The following is a 24,934-nucleotide window of genomic DNA, read 5'->3' as shown; positions in this document are numbered from 1 at the left end:
GAAGAGAAAAGAGAAGAGAAGAAAGAGAAGAGAAAGAAGAGAAGAAGAGAAGGAAAGAAAAGAAGATAAGAAAAGAAAAGAAAAGAAAAGAAAAGAAGAAAAGAAAAGAAAAGAAAAGAAGAGAAAAGAAAAGAAAAGAAAAGAAAAGAAAAGAAAAGAAAAGAAAAGAAAAAGGAAAAAAAGAAAAGAAAAGGAGATCGTGGTGTGGTTACAAATTTTTCATTCTTTTTGCTGCCTTTTCTCAGTGTGTAGATAAAATTTTTCTCTCTTCTGGGCTAGCAGTTATGCGGATTAAATCATAGGAAGAATTTCATTTAATCAGTTCAATGAATTTTAGCTTATTAGAAATTCGTGTAAATTGTCAAGTTCTAAGTCCTCCCAAGATTACCCTGATTTTTTTTTTTTTTTTTTTAAGAAGTACATAGAAAGGTTTTATCCATAGACTGTTGGGTTCAGCTAATTACATTAACAGCTAATACGATTTCCTTGTTTATGCTGTTTGTACAGGAAGATGATTGTCTAATCCTTTAAGCAGTACATTTAATTTTGGTTTCTATTTCAAGTCTTTAAATTGTGTTAACAACTTCTAGTACTCAAGGTAAACATAGTTTAAATCTTAAATGTTTCCTTCTGAGTAGCTTCAAGGATGAAGCTGCTCTGGTTTCATTTCAGACAAGGAACATATTTTCATGCCCACTGGTGCTAAGGTGGAGGGCAATGGAGGAAGCAGGGAACAGGAAAACTATTTTTCTAAAGCAAGTTTGGGACATCATCTGCAAAATTGTCACAGTGTCTTGCTAAATTGTTCATCACTACATTGCATTCATTACCACTAATTATATGTCTGTCTGTCACATATGTCAAATCTGGCCATCCATCTCTATGTAACTATTTTAAATTTCCATTTGAAAGAACATAATAAAATTATACTCAGTCTAGCAAACCTTTGTATATCAATTTCATTTCCACTCTTTGGATGTTGTGTTTCTGTTGTATCCTTGAAATAAGACTGAAGAGGAAAGTAAGTCTAAAAAGTCTTTCATAGCAAAGAAACAGATGTCACTACCTAAAATTGCATGCAGATACCATTGTCAGTTAGACTTCCTTTGCTTTGTCTAGTTTTTATTAAAAATAAATAAATAATAAAATCAGTGATGCTGACAGTTTTCAGTATGACAGCCCTGGAGATTTGATGGGTTTTCAATTTTTTTCTTTTTTCTCAACCTCTTGTATTTCAACACCAACACTTATTCTGGTTCTATGCATCCATTTTAAAGATTTCTCCTGTAATACAGAAAAGTACGGTGTCTCAAGGTATCATCCAACAACAGTAATACTCCATTCTCTGTGACATTTCCACTAGTGTTTCTCTACAAGAATTTTCAGCCAGTGATCCATTATTTCTAGGCAATTCATGGAAGGTGACATAGAAAATAAATTAATGTAATTTCTCAAAAAACTCTACCTAATACAGACATCTGAAAGTATCTGAATCTCCTGGGGAGAATTTGCAGAAAAAGACTATACATAAATAAATAAATAAGTGCAGATATGTCTACCACACACTCTGGAGAACATATTAGCTTCAGTTATTGCTTAAGGAGGCATCTACACCTGAGATAGCTTAGGGGATATACTGTAAGGAGAGAGACTTGTAAACAGAGAGATTAGACTTCAGCTATTAATTCTGTCTTGGAAGAGTCTGAGTAAATCACTTCCTTCATTTCCATGTCTACAGAAGAGAACAGTTTATGCCTCTTCTCCTCTTTCCTTTCCTTCTTATCCTTCCTCTGGGTTAAGAGAAGGAATTTTCTTGTATTAATAAAGAGAAGATTCGAGTAAAGATTAAGGAGAATAAACATAATAATTTTTGAAGGAAGGTACAGAAGTTACTGTGGGATTCTTGTCATGATCTGTGCAGGGACTTCCACTATTCAAAAATCTCATAAGTGATCTGGAAAAGTGAATGAATAATGTTGGAACAAAATTTGCCGATAGTGAAAAACTTGGAGAGACTCAAACTAAGGTAGCTAAATCTGAAGCAGAGTGGGAGAAACTGTTGGGTATCTCATGATATTGAGTGAGACAATGATAAAACAGGGAATGAAAGCCAAAATAAAGTAATGCACCTGGGAACACTAATTCTGGCTGTCCACATTTAGTGATGGGTTCAGCAGGAAGCTTCTAACAAATTATCTTGGCTGTGGCAAATCTTAGTGCCTGAAGCTTGCCCCCAGCTAATCATATCCACCGTCTCATTTCTGTCAGTCTGAAAAACGACTATGTTTTCTTCTTCAACAGTAAAGTTTTTGTGACTTTTTCTAATTTCCAAATATTTCATAGGACCAAGTCAGAATGCAGAAATACTTAAGGCAGTAAAACCAACAAGCGGTAACTTCTAGTAGGGGTGAATCAAAGTGGAAGGAAAGGGGTCATAAAGGAACTAATGATATAGATCTGCTGATGTTATAATATAATGATATAGATTCAACACCTATATATATAGATTCAATTCTATAATTTTATATAGATAAATATAATGATATGGATTCATAACTCAGCAGAAAGATTATGAAGTGAGCGCGGACAATTCCCTGAAAACATCAGATCGGTGGTTAAAACCAACAAGGCAATTATTAAGAAAAACACCAAGAACTAAACAGAAAACCCTACAGCGCCACTGCATAAATCTGTAGTGCACAACCACCGTGACTCCTGAGGCAGCTCTTATTCTGCACCAAAAAAAGAGGCACACTCAAAAGGACAAAAAGCAGAATGACAACTTAATAAGGAAAGTTAGAATGACAATGAGGTGAAGAAAGACAGAGGACACTGGAAATCCTCAGCTTCTGAGACAGATGACAGGTATCCTAGGTATCCAGTTAGTTCTCAAAAATCACCTGTGATGCGAAGACAGTGGAAACGAGACGATGGGTTGCTGCTTTCAACAGTTTAAGAGCAAAGAACACACAGTGTTTTTATTGAGTGTCAGAATTTATAATACTCAGAACAAAACATTTTCCATCACATAACTAAATCGTGGAATCTGTTGACACAGTATTTTGTAGATGGTCAAAATATCAATGGATTAAAGTAGAAGTTAAATAAGAAAGAGCCTCACTGTTACCTGTTATATTCTTTAATCTGGGTATAACCTCCAGTTCAGTGTTGTTAGAAACTGGGGTGGGGGGGTTATATCACAAATATTTTCAAAAGCATCCAATATTATCTGCTGTCAGCAACCGAGAAATAGCCTAGTTGGTATTTTGCCTGACCTAATAATGCAACTGTTTTTATGTTGTTCTCTTTTACTGACACTAGTAGTGGAATTATTTTAGTTATGACTGCACTATATACAGAAGACATTGAGCCCTGTATCTGGATCATAAACAAAGATGAGTTCTTGTTTATCCATATAATATCATGTAAACTAACAACAATACATTACAGTTATCAACATGTATTTCATAGAATTGTCACTGTCACCAATATCAGAGCATGCTATGGGTGTTTTTTATCTCTAGGAAGGAAGAATGAAATCTATGTTTTATATTTTAGCCAGTAAGGAGTTTCCATGCTGTCACTTTTCAGATGGGGAAACAGAAGTGGAAAAATAAATATTTCTCCATAACTCCATTTCCTATCAGTAAAAACAGAATAAACAATTGTGAGCTAGTATTAAGAAATGCTATTTAGAGCTAGTTTGGATTGTTGCATTTCTGTCCATGATTTCCTGGCTGATATAATGAGTCACCCCTTGATATCCTTGATCTTCTTCTTACATAAACATAAAGCTGCAAGAAAAGTGGATGATGCCAACACACTCATTTCAGTTAAAAGTCACTATTCACCTGCCAATGAAAAAAAATGCTAAAGGAGACTTTTTTTTTCTTTTTTTTTTTTTCCTGCCAGTCCTCTGAGGAAACTCAGACTTACAGGTATAAAAAGTACTGGATGTAATCCTCTTATCCACCTAGTCCAAAAATGAATAAAGACCTTATTAGTCTGATGTTTTTTAACCTTATCATTTCCATTACAATGATAGACAGCAGAAAACAGAGTAAACAGAAATATGCTCATCTTCACAGAGGATCAGACTGCCAGAGCTCAGGCTCTGAGTTGTCCTGATAGATTATGGCGGAGATAAGGAAGGCCTTTGGTTCATTTTTGCTAGTGATAACTCACCAGCAAGGGGGAACTGACATTCAAGCTCACGCTTCTGCCTCTGATAATCATATTATAAAATCAGAATTTTTATTAGGCCCCAGTTTGTTGCAAAAGATAGAATAGAAAATTTTTACTTTTTTGTAATCTTCTCAGGACACAGTAGCACAGATGAAATGTACTAGACAATGTTAAGGCAGAATAACTGATGCAGTAATCCAGGAGGTTATATGAGTATATTGTAGGTGTAATGTGTTTTATAAAGTACACTGCAAATTTATCTTTGCTTCTAAACTCTTTTGGACATGAGGGTAAAAATTAATATCTTAGTCTGGCCTTGAAATGCAGAAAAAAAATTAGTTGGACTTTATCAATACCATTTTTCCGATACTCTTAAAATGGGTAAAAATTAATTTCCCTCATTTGCACTTAGAATATTGTCTTGTAACTTCTAGATAGAGAATTTTCACTTTGTTATCTAAATGAGAAAAACAAACTAATAAACAAATAAAAACATACTACTTCTATGTAAGCCATATATTTATAGCTGAAAAATAAGGTGTCTAGTTTGTGAATTCAGTTCAATAACTGTTTGAATTCGGGTTGTTCTTTATGTTGATTGCTGACTCCTTACTACCTCCATCACTAGCTTGAGTGTCGATGCAGAAAGGAAATTCTTTAGAACTTGTTGACCAATTGTTGGATTTTTTCATCACTATCATATATCCAAAGATTGTTTTCACTATCCATAATTTCTGAAGACAGTTTCTATCACATAAAATTGTTTTGGGAATGGAGGGGAGAAGAAGAATTGTTGTGGGGGTTTTGATTGAAACTTAAACATTTCTAGCTAAAAAGTGATTTATTGGAAAAGCAATAATCTGTTTTGTTAAAAAGACATTTTTCTTCAAAATCACTATGTTTTTATTGATCTGCTGCAGTGGTTATATACACCCCCATATTTCAATCCAGGGAAATGGACTCTATAACATACTCTTACTTCAGGTGTATGATATCTCTTTTCAACACTGGAAGCAGATTGAGGAGGTTAGACCTTCACATTCTAATGATTATTGAATCTTTTGGCAGCTCTTCCTCAATACTTGAAGGACAAAATAAGTATAAAAAATAAAAATTAAGAGGCAGTCAGAATTCTTGTCTGGATTGAAGATTCCTTCAATGAAAAAAAAAAAAATTAAAAAGGCTTGTGTTTCATTTGAATGCATTTTCTTTTCTTTGCAGACTGGTCCCTCAGCGAAAGCTCTGTTATAGTATAAGGATGGTACATTATAATTGTCAAGTGAAATTAGACTGGAATTGTACTCTAAATGTTAATATTGTGCATGTGTGCTTAAATAAAATATATTATACTTGTCAGCTTGAAAGAGCTGTAGAATTGTAGCAGTGAGAAAGCTATCTACCCATCCGAACCTCTAGCAAAAATTAATATTCGGCCAGTTATAGAAAATCATTTTTATCTCTACAGGTTGCATGAAAACTGCAATCCTTTTTACCCGTATTTGCAGCAATATTCCTGTGATTTCAACAGGACTTATTGCCCCAGCTGTTAAGTACTACACACATATTCTAATAATAGCCTCTGCTGAGGGCTATTGAACCAAACACACAGATGTTCTTAAGAACCAAACATACCGATGCTCTTAAGCCTGAAAGGAGCTCTATAATCCATGTAATAGCAGGTCCCCTTGTCAAAATCAAGCCTGAGGGACTGACTGTGATTTAGCCATCCATAGACAGCTGCTCTTTGAAACACCAGAAAGAATTCCTCCCTTCCCACTGTAGAAGTCAGCTGAAAAGGGTAAATTTACATTTGTAAGACATGATGTATATCTGAAAGCCCAATTATATTTGCAAATGCCTGTGTTTGCTGGTGGATTATTATTGGGGAACGAAGGCTATGGGGATTGTACTGCATAACTGTGTGAAGGATCTCAGCTTTGGCCTTGATCCTCAGAAGCCCAATAATCTGCATGTTCCTACTCAGTCATGACACAGGAAAGCTATTTTGGGGGAGGAAATTGCAAGGTCTAGAGCTTTCTCTCAAAGAAATGACTTGCAGAGCTAACTTTAAAAGAAATCTCACTTGCCCTGTCAGGGCTCTGGTTTCCATAACCTACTCACCCCCAGGAAGACCCATGACTTAATGCTTCTTAACAGGTTAGTGTTTCTTTTACTACAAAGATCATGACAGTGCCACAACCTTACTTAAGAGAAGAGCAGTTATATAAAAGGAGGATTAATCAGCACAAATTCTGAGTCAGACCTGGGCTGGGCATGCTGGGCATACCTTTCCCATAAAACTATTCAGACAGCCCTCTGGTCTCTTTCCCAGGGCTGAGTGTCTGCTTGGTTCATCTTCATAAAATTGTGGATGAACACTGTCCCAGACAAAACTAATATTCAGGGAAGCAGGAGATTCAAATTCTCCAGATGCACTCACAACTGCAATTAAAGATACCTGTTGAACAGTGCTGGAGACCCAAGCCCTCTTTCTACCTAGTGAGAATACCATGTGTAGATATCATTGGTACTAGCCGATGTTTGATGTAGTGTGTTCAAGAACCAATTTTACTGAAACCATCTCAAAAAAGTCATTTGTGTTTTGGGAGAGCTTAGAAGCCACTGAAACTTTCAAAGACCGTTTTAGAAAACACAGTATTAAAAATATTATTGGAAGATTCATTGTATGCAGCATTCTCTATCCTGAGAAGTCTAAATAAAGTTAGAAATATACATGTATATGTGCAACTATTCAAACACATAGATGTATGTAACTATGATGTGTATGCACGTGTACACACATTAATTAATTCTGATTGATATTATAGAATAAAATGATTCCAAGAAGCTGTTCCCCCAAGTACTCTCTGTCTCCAGGGAACTGCTACTCAATAGGTTGCAATTCCAAGTGAGCCATTGTCATAAATTCACCCAACATGCCACTCTGCATATCCTTTTGGGGAGCAACCATCCCTCACAGTACATGAACAGCCTTCTTTGGCTGTTAGTTTGGTGCTATGGATCACATGGGCTGTAGGCATTGCAATGCAGGTTTCTTTCCTTTTTCTAGTCACCCAACAGACATGTTAAATCAACATCAGCTGCAGAGTTTCATATTCTGGCACATCCCAGCCTGACAATAGTTACAATATGAGACCCCTGCCTCAGCATGTCTTTCAGTAAGACTAAATCATTCCTGAGAAATAGATGCCTGCAATAGCTGATGAAAAATGGATGGGCTTGCCTGACATAAACAGGGTTTCAGAGAAGGAACTTACTGACTGGCTTGCACAGTTTCTCTTCTTGATGGGGATTGCTAAGTCCTTTTCTCATCATCCTGCTGGTTTCCTTATGCAACTGTGTTCATTTTCCCCTCTCTCTCCTTCCTTCTTCTCTTCCCTCCTATCCTCAACTTCTGATGATATCAAAATGTCTGAGTCAAAATTTAGTTTTAACTTTTGTCTCTCAATCTCCTGAAAGCTGAAACCTGCTCAGCCAGAATATTTTGAAAATACATTGGTGCAAACAAGTCTCAACCAAATTCCTTCCTTCTTGGTTGTGCTTTTTTTTTTTTCCTTCATTTTACATGTATCAGATTTTCAAGAGCGTCATCAGCAAAAGCTATTTCAGCAGCTCATTTTCCACATAGAATAAGGAGAATAACAGGTGACAAGAGAGAAGCAAAATAATGTTTCATGAATGCAGAAATCCCCTTCTGCCTGAAAATGATCCTCCCAAAATATACATGCTACAACCTTCACCATTTCCCTCTCCTTGTGAAGACATCATGATGCCAGAATGAGTGCCACCCACATAAAATATCATGCATTTTGCAGGGCTTAAATAAAAACGCCTCCCCCAATTAAAACAAACAAACGGAAAGCAAACAGCAGAATCTGACATGAAGTGACCTTAAACGCCTTGTTCTGTAATTCCTCTGACTTTATAGTTTCCACAGGACATATCATTATCACATACTGCCCATTGACAAGCACGATGGGAGTTGAATCTATGGGGAAAATGGCCCTTTTAGGAAGGATAGTGGCAATTTCATTCCTGCCACACCTGCAGAGAACAGTTACAACTCTCTTTGTAATCTGAATGCCTTTTTTATGACATAGATGACAAGAAAGTGCACTGATTTGGAGTATTGCTTGCAGGCAGTCAATACCAGTGATGAAGTTTTTGAAAATCAGGTTCACTCCTTGTATAACTGAACTGTAATCCATGGGGAAATTAATGGCCTTTCTACACTCTTAAATCTGAGTAAAAGAGGTTCATTTCATCCCACTGGAAATAGAAACAGAGGGAGAGAGAGAAAGGGAAAGAAAAAGAATAAAACCCAGTACACAATAAAAACGGTTTGATCAGCAGCCTGAATTTATGAAACAAACACTAGCTCTCCAAACTGATTCTATGATCTCAGTTGAGTGGAACTGTTAGATGTGTTTAGATGTTTAATAAGACTGTTTAAGGACGCTAAAACATCTGATGCCTCTGGGCATCATCCTTCAGGTACTTTTACACTATCAAGTTAGAATACTCTTAGTTTAGTCGAAAGTTCTCTTCCCCCAACTGCTCACTGTGCACATGGGTAGGATCATTTCTTTCAAGGACAGTTCACAAAACAGTGTAGGGTTCTCAGCCTTGATTCCATGGAAGCGGTTTGTGTCAGGAACTTTCAGCATCACTGTGCAGAGTGGCAAAGAAAGGCAGAGAGATGCTGTAGACTGCCAAAATGGGATAGGTCTTGTACTGCAAGTGTCCCATGATTTTGTAGTTCTTCTGGGTGTTTGTGTTAAATAGCTCGTGTGCACACAGCAGAGTATAAACAGTGACTGGACAGGAGAGACCTCACCACATGGTCTGTGCTCACTAAGAGCCTTGGTTGTGTTCCTGTATCTGTCTCAAAGGGATCATGTGAAAAGGTATGCACTTTAATGATGCATTCACAGAGGTCACACACGTGTACGCAGGGTGTTTCGTTATTTAAAAGGAGTGTGTAATTCTCTAGAGCAGTGCATTTTTTCAAGAGCTCTTTCTAAGTGGCAAGGGAGAAGAGGCTGTTACTGCATGATAAGGAAGTTTCTGAATGATAATTTAGAGATAATCTTTTAAAATTTGATGCAACCTCATTACACACACTTCTAAGTGACATAACTACAAGTTTTAATTATTCCTATCTGTCTTACAGCTCTCTCAAGGCGGCTTTCCAAAAATCATACGGCTCAAAGCTGAACTGGGGCCATACAACTCATAAACTGTACTACAGCTGTAGGTGGCTGGAAATAGGTCTGGTCTAATTGCTTGCCAACATTCAGTGAAGTGATAATATTGAACAATTAACCCACAAGCAGTGTCACATTGTTTTTCCTGCCGATCTCAATTTTAACTTGTTTCTTAATGCTATACTTAATGTCAATGAGACTCAGGACAATATATTGTCAATAGGTGGGAGCTGAAGAAGAATAGTCTGAAGTATTATTTTTAATCCTAGTTTATATGTAACTGTAAATCCTATTCCTAGCCATGTGCTTGTGGAGAGAGTGACAAAGATTCTTATTTTCCATATTCCAAGCAGTTAATGTGTGAGGAGAAAGATAGGCAGACAGAGCCAAAAACAAAGACCGATAGGGCTAAAATTCACTATAATCAGATGGTAAGATATGTCATCTGAGACCTTTTCCTTATCCTATACAGTTTGCTCACTTGTAGCAGAGAAGTACATTGTACAAGGAGGCTTTATTTAATACCAAAAATCTCACACAACCCTTTCCCTTCACTGAGTCAGCAGTTGTGAATTCAGCTATGAAGGAAACTCACTGAAACAGCTTGTTTCACTTGCTGAGTCCTGAAAGAAAGAAAGAAGAAGAAACATAGAAACATTTATATATTTTTTTCTAATATTGCATACACAAAAAAGAATGCTTTATGAATTACTCTTATATCCTAAACTTGAGCAATCTCTGTATAACACCACTGATACCTAACATGATATGTTCTAGGATTGTATTTGACTTTTAAACGTGCAGCATCACTTTGGGCAACAGTCATACCCGACTCTTGACTATATTCATATTTTCCTTGTGTTGTTTCCAGCTGACATACTATATTTATTTATTTATTTATTTATTTATTTATTTTTAATACTTATGTTCTAACCACATAGATTTTATGTGTATTTTGGTATTTATGAATACATTTTGAATTCTTGTTTCCATCCCAGCATTTAGACTCAAGTTCTTGAATTCTTTCTGTAGAAAGACCGTGATCATCTGTGTAACAATACTTTCTATCTTCATTTCATCACAATATTGGCCTAATAAGCAGCAGTGTTTTAATACAGGATTGTTATTGAAAATATTAGGTGTGATCAATTCTAAAACGTGTCCTTTATGAACTGAAATAGTTACCTTTTTCAAGCTTTGTATACCTTCCTTCAATACTGTTTATCTTCTAATTGCTTTTTTCCTTTATCATAGTATTCCTTTTTCAATCTCTCTCTTTTTTTTTCCCTTCACTATTTTCTTTCCTGTTTGGAACCTATAGAATACTTTTCTTAAAATAAGAACACTTGTCTTTCCTGGAAGTGCAATTCCCTTTTCCAAAAGAGCAGTTGAGTTAATCTTGTGTTATCTACCTCTGGGAAAGCTATACTTTATTTGATCCACTTTTTAAGTTACTTCGACATCTTGAATTATGCTTTACCCAGATATGTTTGAAACATTTGAACGTTACAAATGAGCCTGCATCACCATTTTCCCATTTTTTAAATATACATACACTATTTGGTCTTCTCCAGTCTTACTATATCACTCACTACGCTCTACCACACAACATATTAAAACTCCTTGGACTTTTACTGTCATGGGCACTTCCATTTTGAAAGATACAGTAATGTTTCCCCATTTTGAACCTGCTAAAATGGGACTAATCCCAAGAAAGAATGATCAAACTTATCAAGAGAAGAAACCTTGCATTTAAATTACTGAATTCTCATATCTTGTTTTTAACTGATTGATTAGGCAGTTGAAATAAATCTTCTTTAAAGTACTAGAGAGCTTGAGGGTTTATTAGATTAATCTGAAAAAAGGAACAAGTATGATGTGCACTATGCAATGTCTTTCAACCTCATTGCCTGCATATTAGGCTGCAAGAAAAGAATATTTAAATGTCTGTTTATTAACTGATTGTCGAAGAGATCTGATTATTTCAGGGAGATAGCATTGCACAAGAAAGAGTGAGATGAACTGAAGAGTAACCAAATGATTGATTCATTCCCTTTGGAGGAGGGGCAGAAATAAAATAAAATAATGAAACATAAATGTGTCAGATTCATTTATACTGGACTGATATTTTATGTAGCTCTTTTTGAAGTTGAAATTAAATTTTCTTAAAAGGTATTATTAAAAGGGAAATGGGAGGTAACTTTCCATCAAGATACCATTATTTTAATATGTCTTTAAAAAAATGAACTTTTTTCCTGAAGTGTGCTACTAAATTGATTTATGAAGATCTAAGCAGTAATTATGAAATCTAGACACCTTCTGTTTCTATTGATCCTACACATTATTCTGATGAAAAGCTCATAATTCACAGCATTCCTGATGTTTAGGTTTGTTGAAATTATTTATAACTTGCAGTCCAAGTGTGTTGCTAATGAAATGAAGTTTGAAACTGATTTGAAATGCACAAAATTGTCTGTTTTCAGGCCCTGAACACAGATAGTTACAGCACTCTGCTTTGCAACACACAAATGAGGAATGCAGCACCACTGCGGAAAAAAACAGGATCGGTTTGGGGAAGGGTGGTGCCAGTCTTTCCAAGGGTTTCAGATCAGGAAAGCAGATAAAACCAGGAGATTAAGAAACTTCTGGAACTTTTGAAATAGACAAAAAAAAAAAAAAAGTGTTTTGATGGACGCTAGGAAAAGAAACCTCATTAAGTCTGTCCTAATGCTCATCTGCTAGTGACAGTTACCTCTTTCAAGAACCTGTGTTTTAATTTCTTCAGAGATTTTCTCAGAGCCAAACCATCTGTTGAAGTTGTAACTGCTCCTACAATTAGAAATTGCTGGGCAAGGAAAAAAAAAAAAAAAAAAAAAAAAGGAAGAAAAAGAAGAATAGCCATTCCTTCTCTGATCAGTGAGGACTGAATAGACTTCCACTTCTTATCACAATACTTGCTCCAAAATTGCCTTCTCATGGGGTCATTGTGGGGGGAAGATACGATGCCTTATATCAGTCCTGAGAGCTCCTTCCCACTGCTCTGCTGTCACCTGAAACCCACACAGGAGGCAGTGCAGAGGAGGCAGCCTCCCCTCTGTGGGTTTGCTGAGAGAAAAAAAGTATGGAGACTAGGGGAAGAAAATAGGGAAAAAGTAAGAGGGCAGGCGATTTAGCAAACAGCTGGTAATGCTCTGACCACAGTTCAGCCTGGGGGGGATGTGAAACAGGGGTGAAGTGTCATAGTATTTGGCTACTCCTTGTGATGTTACTGGGATTTTATTTTTCTTGCATGTGCTTTTCTTAGGGACAAACACCAGTATTTGTGTCTCTGTATTGAGTTCAGGCGCCCATTTCTCTTTTTGCCTCATGCAGGCACAAACCCTGTTATAGACTCTTTGGGCACCTTTTGCATCTGCAAATAACAAACTGCCACAACAATTTGAAGAAACAATGACATTTATGCTAAACGCTTTTCTCTGTTACCAGATAGCAATGACCTCAGATCTAGTCCACAGGAGGAACTCTGCCAGAGACACAGCTATGGCAACCCAACCTGACAGCCATCAGAGTCATTATCTTTTATCATTATGGTACCAACTAACAGCTTCAAGGACATCTCAACAGTCCCCTTATTGACAGATTGCTAGCCCCATAACAGAAAAGAAACTGGTCTAAACTACCATGGAGATTATACTTGGAAATTCCTCGTCCACATCAAAGCCCACTGATGCACAAAACAAAATTTTATTTTCCTACCATTATTGCCTCATTGAATGCTATATTGGGTTAGGATAAGGACATGTTTCCTCATCCAGAGGGGCCTTTCAAATGTCTTTGGTAGGCCTTCCACTAATACACATCTTGGTGTTATTCAAAAGAAAACAATCATCTGCCACAGTCTCTGTGAAACAAAACTGCAAGCCACAGATGACCCAGAGGCTGTAAATTACCCACCCCTCAATTAAGTAATACAAAACAAGGGATATCCAGGGAGCTGTCAGAAGCACATGATGCCACAATCAACTACAGCATTCTGTTAGTAACCAAACACAGCACAAGGACATTCTAAAACAATTCCATAAAGAAGTACATGAACAGGAGGACAATAAATGATAAATACTAAACAGACACTGATTTTTTTTTTTTAATCCAATAGAACTTAAGCTGAAGCCAGATAACATCCCTATTGGCACTGATCTTCACATTTGAAGATTACGCTAGATCTTAATAGAATTAGGAAATAGCAACTGCTCAGCAAAAACAAAAGAAATGAAGCTCACTAATGTGCTTGAATCCCAAGAGTCACTTGCATTTCTCTTCAGCATGTTGTCACACACAGCAGCCAACAAGTGTTGTGCATGGCATTTGGAAAGGAATCTAAATTCTAAAGCAGGTAAAAATGTCTTTATTTAAATTCAGCTATTCTCTTTTGGAAAAAACTGACCGTCAGCATCAGAACTTTCTTCAAATATGTCCATGTTTCTTAAATTTCATTTAGGAAAAAAATAATAAAAAATAATAAAAAATAATAAAAAAGAACAAAAGAGATTATACCAGTCTTTGTCTCATAATGACTTCTTATTTTTAACTCTATTCTCAGAAAACAGACATTCAAATAAAGAGAACAAAAGAAACCTGTTCAAACTATTTTAAAAACTTAAGCTGAGACTGTCTTTCACTATCAATCTCCTGGGGCTTTCAGATTCATTTTATAAAATGATTCAATGCTACACTGACTTTATCCCTCCAATTGTTTTGTGGAGCTCCTGTTTCTGATACAATAACCAGTTATTTCTGATCCTGTGCACATTTGCTCTGTCTGTTTTGTAAGCCTCAATGTTTAAACCTACTGTTACCCAATGCTAATCCCAAAATAATACACAGTCACCCAAATACACCCAGGGCTGACTGCCAAGCATCGAAGGAGGTACCCAGACATTTACCTGGAACGTGTCCTGCACACAGACTGGGTGGAACAAGGAGATTTGGGGCTGTGAAAAGCCTATATTTTATCATAAGTATATGTTATGCCTCTATCTCTGTCCCTTATTTCTAATGAGATGTCAAACCAGAAATATTTTCTCCTGAACATAGGTGCAGTCTATATTTGTCACATCCTTAGCCAAACAGGACTTAATTCCTCACAAGGAATTTGGAAGAGAGAATACTGATGATAGGCATCAGGCCCTGATCTCAATGACCAAATTACTCAAGTTGTTAGGTGGGCAAAAAAGCATTGTATTATAAAGTCAACAATGTTAAAAGATACTGCATTAGGATTTATTTACTTTTCCACTATTTTTACAATTTTTTGTAAACTTCTCTCCCTTCCAGAGTCTTTGGAGTTTGGTGATCAATTTTAACAAACTCCAGTTCTCTCAGCAACTTAAACAGAAACTTACTCTCAACTTTGAATAACAGTTTATTCATTTAGTTTCAGAGGTCCTGACTCATTTCATCTCCAGATACAACCCTTCTCTAGTGCTGGTGTTTCTGGTCACAGTGTTTGCAAATTCCTGGAAAATTAAATGGACAGTGAGCTCTTTTCTGGCATCAATCCAGTCAGCTGTGCTACCAGCTGTCCCTGCTCCTTATTTTTTTATATATATTTTTTATTTTTTATTTTATTTATATTTTTTTTTCCTCAGGGGGTGGGGTGAGGGTGAGAGCTGTGATTTTTGAACAAAAGAATTCTACAAAATCTTAGCCAAGAAAACAAGAATTACTGTAATAACAAGGAAGCAGATTAAAGGGTGAACACTACAGACTGAAGACTGAACCAGAGGCTGGGGAAGTTGATGAGAACTGCTCTTCCATTGCCTACTGCTTACTGCATGTCATATTACGTCTTTAATGACTTTCAGTCAAAGTTGGTTTAATCATAGAAAAAAATGTCCACTGAGCTTTACTGTAACAGATTCTGCACTTTATGTGTCATGAGTAATCAGTAAAGAAAGAAAGGGAATACCTAACTTAGTGAAGACCCACAACTTTATGATGTATAGGAAACCTCTTTCACAAGGACAGATATAAACAGAGTTGAGGTTGCAGATCGATGTCCAGTGTGGCCTGACAAGTTTTGGCATAAGACTCCAAAGAAGTGTTTTGCAAAATGCCATCTGAGGAGAGGAAAACTCACAGAGCTTAGAAAGTTTTCTTTGGAGTTCAGCCCTTGGGACAATTATATTCCAGAGAGCCTCAGGGGGCTGCTGCCAACAGAAGCTTGATTAGCTGTCAATCATCGTCTTGCTATACTTTCTTGTAAAGAGTTCTTTTCAGGCTAACTCATTATTTTATGATATATCCTGAGGTTGCATGCATCTACTCTAAGAAAAACTAGGAAAGGATATTGTGACTGAAGAAATTTGGTACAGAATATACCTTTCTAAGTATTGGGATACACCACCTGTGTTTCAAGGACAGAATCAGATTAGTTTTATACCACCCTTCTTCTTATTTAATTTTCTTGGCCAGTATGTAACAGCCAGCTTTGTGAAATCTATTTCATTTGCGGCATTACGACATGAATAGCCACCAGCACAGTTGTGTATAAAGACATGTCCACATTCATCTTTCTATATCTCCCAAGGATGGTCCATCTGGTAAAAAGAAATGCACTGAACAGGAATACCAGACACCAGTGACTGGACATTCTTGGAGGTTGGGATTCTAAATCAATATTTGCTGGTCTTTTGACATCTTGTCTGTCTCCATGTTGTATAGAAATTATAAGGACATTGTCCTTTAAGCAAAGCTGTACTGAAGTCAAATACATATTGACTCCATACTAATAAAGTACTTGATATATTTCATGACAAATACATACTATTATGGCTGTTGGGAATGAAAACAAACAAAAAAATAGCAACCTGTTTCTCAGTCACTGTTAACAACCACAGTAGAGTGAGCACATTTGTATATAATGCTGTTCTCACAGACCACACCAGACATCTATCTAAGATGTAGATGTAACCTAGAGTTAGGGATAAATCAAATAAAACAACAAATGACAGCAAGGAAAAAAAAATGTACCTCTTCCAGGCAGAAATTTATCATTAGCTTTCAAAGGTATTCTAAGGTAGAGAAGAGGCAAGAAGTCTCCAGAGTACTATGAGTGAATATTCCCATGTACGTGGGAAATACATTCCCATAAATTTCAAAAGCTATCAATGCAAAGTGATGAAACTGAGATTTGCCTTGAGCTTGAGCTCCAGTATTCAAGTACAACTGAATCCTGATTCAGTTTCATGTTGTGGGCTTGTTGTTTCTGAACCCTATTTCTTCTCTTTTCTCTCCCTTTGTGTCTTCTGCACCCCATCTTTTTTTCTCTTGTTCTTGCTTTTGCTCTGTCCCTCCTACTGATGCTTTTACAGTAAATAGCACCTGAAAAATCACATCCAAACAACTTCATAACACCACAGGATATATGGAAAATAATGTTTTCAATGTAGGCATACAGGCAAACTGTGTTTTCCATCTCTACAATAAGCAGAAATACAGACAGACAATAGGTCTTTTAGAATATCCAACATGACTTTCCAAATGTGTGTTTGATTCATCCTTCATTAAAATATGCATGTATAAAAATGAGGGAACCTGATGTTCTACAGCTTATATTTCTCTGCTTAAAATTAATTTGATTCAAAAGTGGTTTATTATTATTAAAGGTTTGTGGGCTTTTTCTGTTGGTTAGTTATACAGATGGAGTTTTGTTTGTTTGAGAAAGGGCTTACAGCAAAAAATCCTCTAACAACATTTAAGGTAAATTTACAAGAAGATATCTCAGAAAATAAATATTAGACTGGTAAATATGAGTATTAATATGGACAGCCTCTGTCTGAAAAGCCTCTTCATCTAGTCAGGAAGCAAAAGCTCTTTTTACCGGAGGTAAATTCACATGAAAATTTGTTAAATTGTTATTAGTTGAATAGCATGACAATAATATGTTTCAGGCATTTGTTTGTCAGGCTATGAGATTTTCCAGTAATACAGAAGAAAGAGGGTTTAAAAATTATTTGTCACAGGTTTATTTGGGTCTATAGTAGCCTGGCATTTGGTGTTACTATGACACAGAATGCCGTTCATGACAGGGTAAATTAGTAGTAAATCCAGCCCCACAGTGAGTTTGCCCATCACCGAAATTTATTCTCCATTAATTTGTTAAGGGAATGGTCTTCGTCTTTCTCAGCATGCTGAGAGCACCACATATACCTCTACTGCTCCTGCGTGTTCACAATAAACAGAAACATTTATTCCGGAAAAAGTCAGTGCATGGAGACCATCCCAGAAATGTTCACAGCCTCCTCTCCCCTGACCTGAAACCTCTGTGTTTGCCTGTAGATACCATGTCACCAAATGTCAGGCCTTGCTAAGGCAGCAAACTCCAATTTCCCTATTAGGCATTTAATGAAACACTTCATTAGAGAATAGACTGATAGACTCCTGATAGTGTGAACTCACTGGGAATGAGCGGAATAGATTAATTTAGGCCCAGAGGTATTTCCTAAAACCTTCTGTTTTTTTGTAACTTTTGCCCATAGCAGCCTGCTGCAGAGCTTCTCCTCTAGATTCCTTATACTCCTTTTTTTTTTTTCTTTTTTTTAGTTTAGATTAAAAGTTTGGGATTGGTAACTGAAGTATAATTAATATAAAATAGGTGGATGATTTAAACTAGAATCACTGTGGGACATGAATCCAAGTCCAGAGGAAAGCAAGGAAACACTGAAAATGAAAGAAGTACACAGGCAAGTGTACACCATGGGAAATTCCCAAGAAAGCAGTCGGCTTTTTGACTAGCACAAATCCGACTCTGAAAAAAATGAGGAAGAAACCCTGTTTATCTAGCCAAAGCTAAGAAAGCACTTGGATCTCTGTGCCCATATGTCACATAAGAAAGGGACAATATTGGACACAGCATGTGCATTGGATGTGCTTGTGACACCTGTTGCAGTGGAGGATTTTGCTTCAAGTTTACACCATGTCTCTTTTGCTAGATCCCAGTCCTTGTGTATACCTAGATCAACCTGCCCTATGTGAGGACTGAGGATCTCCCTTTTCTATTTTGTTCAGGATTTTCCTTCCTCGGACAGCCCATGACAGCATGTGCTCCACTGTAAACAAATTGCTACCTTATCCCTATCACATGGCTATTGAAATGTGCTCAGCTGTCTTTAAGATGCAAGTTCAGCCATGGCTCTGGCTTTGGGTGCTTTATTGCTGTATATGATTTTCCTGATCCCAGGTACATACTGCATACATTTTCCTGCAACAAAATCATGGATATTTTGTCTGTCTCTTTTTATCAAGAATGTTTCTTTTTCTGGCTCAAGCCAGAGTTTCCCCCCTCCCAGTCTCTGCATCTCTCTGAGGGGTTGAGGTTCCCTGGCTCATAATTTATCTTCCATTATCAGTGTCTCATGTGAGGATATTGGCAGTTTTACTAATTCAGCTAAGATGCTCCTTCAGTGAAGTCTATCAGATGTATTCAGTGTTTAACACCAAGTTTCATGAGAGTAGAAGGGAGAGACATTACTAGATCCCCAGCAACAGCATTCACCAGGAAGTACAGCTTTTTCATGTTTTCTGTCTTTGGGAAAAAATTTGGTGTGTTTTACAATGTTAAGTACGACTAAAAGCACCATAATAAAAGAAAGAAGGAAATAAAGCACAGAATAATGAGAAAAGCAGTAAACAACTTTCCAGGAATGCTAAACAAACAAACAAACAACAACAAATAAAAAAGGAAGAAAGAGTTGATGAAGCAGAGGCAGGAGCAAAGCTTCTCCAGATGCCAGGCATGCTTCAAGAGAAGAGTGCTGCAATAATACACAGTGCTTGAAAGGGCAAAATGTTATTCTTAAGCTAATGTACACCCTAAAATAACATCAAAAGAGAAGGAGGATACAGAGGCAACATAATATTAAAACTGAGACTAACTTAAAAGTTAGCTTGACCATCATAGGTTTACAGTAAGCAGATAAGAAGAGAGTCCAGAAGACAGTAAAAATTCAAAATAATTTTAGGTAACTGGCAACCATGCATGTCATCAAGATCTTAAAAAAAAAAAAAAAAAAAAAAAAAAAAAGAAAGAAAAAAAAAGAAGTCAAATTATCTAATTATCTGAGGAGCACACCCAATGAATCTTCAGCTATTGGCTCAAGAGCCCATGGAGGGCAGAAGAAATATAGAAATATCATGGAGCTGGTTAAGGGCAACTGTAAAACTTTTTCACAGAAGAGTCACAAACTGGTCATGCTATTTTTGATAGAACCTGGAAAATCTGGAAAGATTTTGGAACAAATTATACACAATCTGTTTGCAAGTACCTGAAATATAATAAAGTGACCACCATTGCCCTAACGGTTCTATCAAAACTGCATCATATCAGACAAGTCTAATTTCCTTGTTTTTCAGGAATATTCTTGTTAGTGAACAGCTAGCATGCAAGCATGCAATATATTTAATACATATGGACTTTAATATATATTTTTTTTCTGCTTCTTCTTAATCTCCTAGGACATTTTCATCAGGGACATACGGAAACATGGTCAAGTTAATATTTTTATGACAAATGCACAAAGAGTTAAAAAAACACTTCTCAGAAAGCAGTTATGACAGGTTTTCAAACAAAATATAAAGTGACCTCTCTGACCAATTCCATTTAACTCTCTTCTAAAATGCCTTGAATACAGGATAGACTGAACTCTCACGGATGGCACCAAGCTCAGAAAGGCCGAAATCCAAAATGACTTCAAAAACTGGGCAAACTAAATGGAAATTAGTATAATGAAATGCAGCATAGTCCCTCCTGTTGCAAATAGGTTTTGCTACAGGATGTTACCAGATGCTTTATCAGCTGCTGTAGTTTTGATTCCAAGTCAAGTGCACACGTGCATACACCCATGCTCTGAGTGAAGATAACACTGTCTAATACATTAGCCTGCCTGAACCTAGCCCTGCAAAAACTTCTGGTTTGAAGATAGCTGTAGGCACTACACTCTGGTGGTAGTCTCTTTACTATCTAAACTCCCTGTGTAACTCTGTAGCTTCCCCCTCCCATGTTAACCTCTGTGATTTTGAAAGCAAACATCAGTTGTTGGTTTCTTATTTCTATGTTTGAGCATTTTCACTTAGTTTCATCCCATTAAAGAGATGCTGAAAAAATGGACCTCTCCTAGTAATCTCACTGTTGTAAAGTGCTTCTGCTTGGAAATGGTGCTTATGAGAGAAACAGGATGCTGAACAGATGATTTCAACGGTAACTTCTACATACACTGAGGCATGCAAAGATATCTGCGTTTTCTAACCAGAATTTATAAATGGTTTCCAGCAAGATGCACAAACTAGATTCTACAATACTTAATCAAATTGCAGTGATCAAACTAAAGTAAAACAATTTCTGTGTGTTAAAATCCAGAGACATTTTGATTCAGTATTGTCTTCCTATATTTTCCAATGAAAAGGCCAAATCCTAAAGTCTTTCCATAATGTTTAATCTATCTGTGTTCAGTTCCAGCTGAAACCAACAAAAATTTAGCTCATCAAAGAATAAGAATAGATTATATCCCTGTTAAGAAAGATTATATAATATACACCATGTGTATATGATGTGCTAAATACGACAAGTCAATAGCATAGAACACAAAGAGAAGAATATTTTTTTTAATTATGCAAAACGGAGAAAATTAGCGTCCAATTGCTTTGCTAGCTTCCTTAGATTCCAATTAGATTTGCTATGCTAACAAGAATCTTGTACTAAGAACATTTTTGCTTTTTAGCATGCACGATGTGACTTCACATCAAAAGCAGCAGGAACTGGCAGTCAGCAGCAAATTCCTACAGGGAAATATCACACATAGTTGTTTTCTATGGTGAAACACAGGCTGGAGGGACTCAATTGTCATACCAGTTGTTACCACCTATAATCACTTTTAAAGATTCATGTCCTGTAATGATCCAGGACACTCCTGTTATCTCTTTCCAGCGATTGATCTGAAACATCTGTCATCAACACCCACATGGCTAAGAGAGCTGTTTTGCTCAGGAATGATTTGGAGCACAGACATTGTCACTGAGTTACAGTATGTTATGCATGCAAAATCAAAAATGTCACACAGCAGCCTCCAGCTGAAGATTTAATGACATCTAAATTGAAGCCAGTAGCATTTTGTATTGCAAGGTGGCAATGTAAACATATTTGTTTACAAGGTTGCTGCTCTGCAGGTCTGATGTGGCAAAGCAGCAATAACAGATGACAAAGTGGATCCAGTTTCTGATGCTTTCAGCCCATGCCAAATCACTCCTGGTCTGATAGAGAAGGACAGATTCAGAACCATCCTCTGCTTTGCTAGTTCAGATAATCTGTTAATTACTCTTACTGCTTATTACTTCACAGAGTCGAAGCTCAGAAAACTTGATTGCATAGAGAAACCTCCCATTGACCTCGAAGCATTTGTAGGACAAGCTTTTGAACTGATCCAAAAGTCATTAACCTATATGCACTGACTTCTCACTTTGCTTTAATGAACAAAGTATGGCAAGGTATGTGTAATGTGTAATTAGTAAAGACAAGCTGGCTTCTCCAGATTAAGTAATAACTGAAGGCCAGATCCTAAACTGAACTCATTAAAGCTATTTGGATTTACATTACCTCAGAAGCTAGCTCTGGTACAAACTTTGGCTTCAAATTCAAACCAGGATGACTTAGTTTAGGGGAAATTGGCATTTGCTTCATTATTTCCCCATTCACGATTTCACATTAGTGCTTGGATGGAGAAGAGGACAGAAAAATCTGGAGGAGATTATTTCTGGCCCAGCTGAAAGGTTGGAACAGGGAAGCTCTCCCTCACATGTGTTTTGCAGTCCAGTTTCCAATCAAAAAAAGTATGAATTTGATGAGCTTTGCAGTTACAGAAAGTTAGTCAGAAATAGTTAATTATTTCCTGCTGAAAATCAAGGTAATTGTTATCTTTAAGGCTTATTCAAAAAAAAAAAAAAAAAAAAAAGAAAAAAAAAAGAAAAATCAATAAATATTCTCAAATCAATAAATAATCTCCAGAAGTGTGTTATTTTGTGTGCATGTTTGTTTGTTAGTGTCTGTATGCAAATTGCATTTGAAATTTTCTTTCAGAAGGCCAGAAATAATGAACTGATGAAAAGAACAGATTCTTTTGTGTTCTGCTTTCTTCCTGTTAGTAAGTAGGGAAAATAAAATAAAATCCCCTGAAAGGTAGAAGATGTAGGTTGAAAGTGAAAATACTCTGGATTTATTAATTTATTTAGTAAAGTTTTACTTAAGGAAAAAGAATAAAGGGGGGAAAAAATGAGCAGACTTTTCCCTGGCACTGTTCCTCTCTCCATCCCTGCTTTTAATATACCAAATAATTTTCATTAGTGTTCTACCCATCTGAAGACAGGGAAATATTAGCTTTGATTGCTGGGGCTCCTCATAGGAGCCCTGAATTATAGACAACAGCCACACCGAAATCTGCAACTTCTTCATCCACCACCCATCCTAGACCTCTGGAAGCAAAGCAATCTAGTCCATATAAAGCTTATCTAAATGAACACTGAATGACATTTTCTATCAAATATAAAATATTGAGAAGAAGTAGGACTTTAAGGTAAGGATCTCCTACATAATTGCTATGCTAATAAAAGTAAGCTTTTAATATTAAAAAATCATAATATTGTGTATTCTAAAGTAAATATATGTTTCAGAAATCTATTTTTATCAAAATTCGAGGAGTCCTGCCGCAGCAGCGTTTTCTTTTTAAGCAAGTCTTCCCCAAAACCTTTCCTGGGATGTGTGATGTCCCTGTGAGTGCCCTGCTCATGATGCTGTTCCAGATCATTAACGTGATCCCCACTGACACACCGTATGGTAGTGAACAGCCATGAGCAATACAAAGCTGCTAATGATACCCTTAGCCCATAACATGTATTTTAATGAATGTAGTGGGAACTTTCAGTTTTCAGCATGCAGACATCCCTGGCAAACAAACACTCAGGGTTGTGTTTTGCTGCTGTACCCAAGAGAGATACATACACATTCACACATACATATTCAATGACTAACCCGTGTTGAAGTGGGAATAGGTATTATTTAATTCTACAGACTCAGAGTGGCTGCAGAAAGCCACCTGAAGAGGTCAAGATAGGCTAAGAGAGAGACTACAAATGGGCCTGACAACAACTAGGGGGAAGAGGGAGAACTCTGTTTTTGCAGAATTCTCTTTTGATAATTTAATATTTAATATTATTGTAAGGAAGCCTGAAGTGCAAGGGCAGACTTCTGTAAATATTTTTAGGCCATTGAGTCACCTGGGTTCCCTACAGCTAGGTCAAATGGTGTGAAAACCCTACAGCAGCAGAAACTTCCAGCATCTTAACCAAGAACAAATCCTTTCTTCTCTGCATTCCCCCATACCCCATTTTGGTTCTGTTATTTTTTTGTTTTTGTTTTGTTTGTTTTTTGATTGCTTTAGTTTTAAATACAAGTGTACCACAGATCAATTGCCAGCAGTTAAAGACTTGAGGAAGGAACACATAGATCAAATTAACCTAGTTATGGATATATACACAGAGGGCTAGTCTCCAAAAACCTGAGGGTCAGATTTCCTCATTATGAAATCCCACTACTGAGGCCAGATATTCAAAACAACAGTGACTATTGAAGCAAACAGCTACACAGCAGACTTTCTAGGCTGATAACCAAAAGGAAAAGAAAAAGAACAATTGCAAATTTACCGTCCCTTTCACTCCATGGAGAAAAAAAAAAAAAAAAAAAAAAACACAATTTTATCTGATCTGGAGGGCTTATAGCATTGGTACCTGGAAAACACTCTAGTCCTATGTACACATCTAAGCTAAAAGGCTTCCTTTCCTCACCTTCACCCTTTCCGCCCCACTTCTAGCAAGGGCCCATCCCAGAAGTAACACCACCCATTCCCTTCAGTGCCATTGGTAGTATTGCTAGGCAGACAGAAAGGATGGCAGGAAGGCTGGAGGCAGCAGCTATGAAGCACCAGGAGCAAGCCACAGAACAGTCTCCATGGGACCTGCCCAAAGTAATGTTGAATCATCAGCAGAAATGGGGAGCAAATCAGTGTATAAATTGCCTTTCTACACTATCTTTCCTGTGTCTGCGGTAAATATGAGGGAACAATCCTTCCTCCACAGCAGTGATCATAAACAATTTATTGCAACAAGGGGAACCAGGCTTTATATTCCCCACTGCCACATTCTTCTGCAGCCCACAGGAACAAATAAGAGTGAGTATTAAAATGATCATAAAGCTGCTATTCCTTCAAAGCAAAACAAGCCCAGAAAAACAGATGCATCTTGTGGTATCTGAGCTGTTGTGCCCTATAGCCAGAACTTTCAGTTAAAGTCACCTGTATGAACATAATGCAGATAACTCTTCTCTTTCACTGATGCTAAGAGATATGAAACTACTTGAGATGACAGAACTTCAGAGGAATCAGATTGCTTATGGGCAGCGTTGAGTGCTTTTAAAACAA

This window comes from Cygnus olor, chromosome 7 (assembly GCF_009769625.2).
Source record: "Cygnus olor isolate bCygOlo1 chromosome 7, bCygOlo1.pri.v2, whole genome shotgun sequence".
Lineage (NCBI taxonomy): Eukaryota > Metazoa > Chordata > Aves > Anseriformes > Anatidae > Cygnus > Cygnus olor.
Note: the sequence above shows the minus strand (reverse complement) of the source record.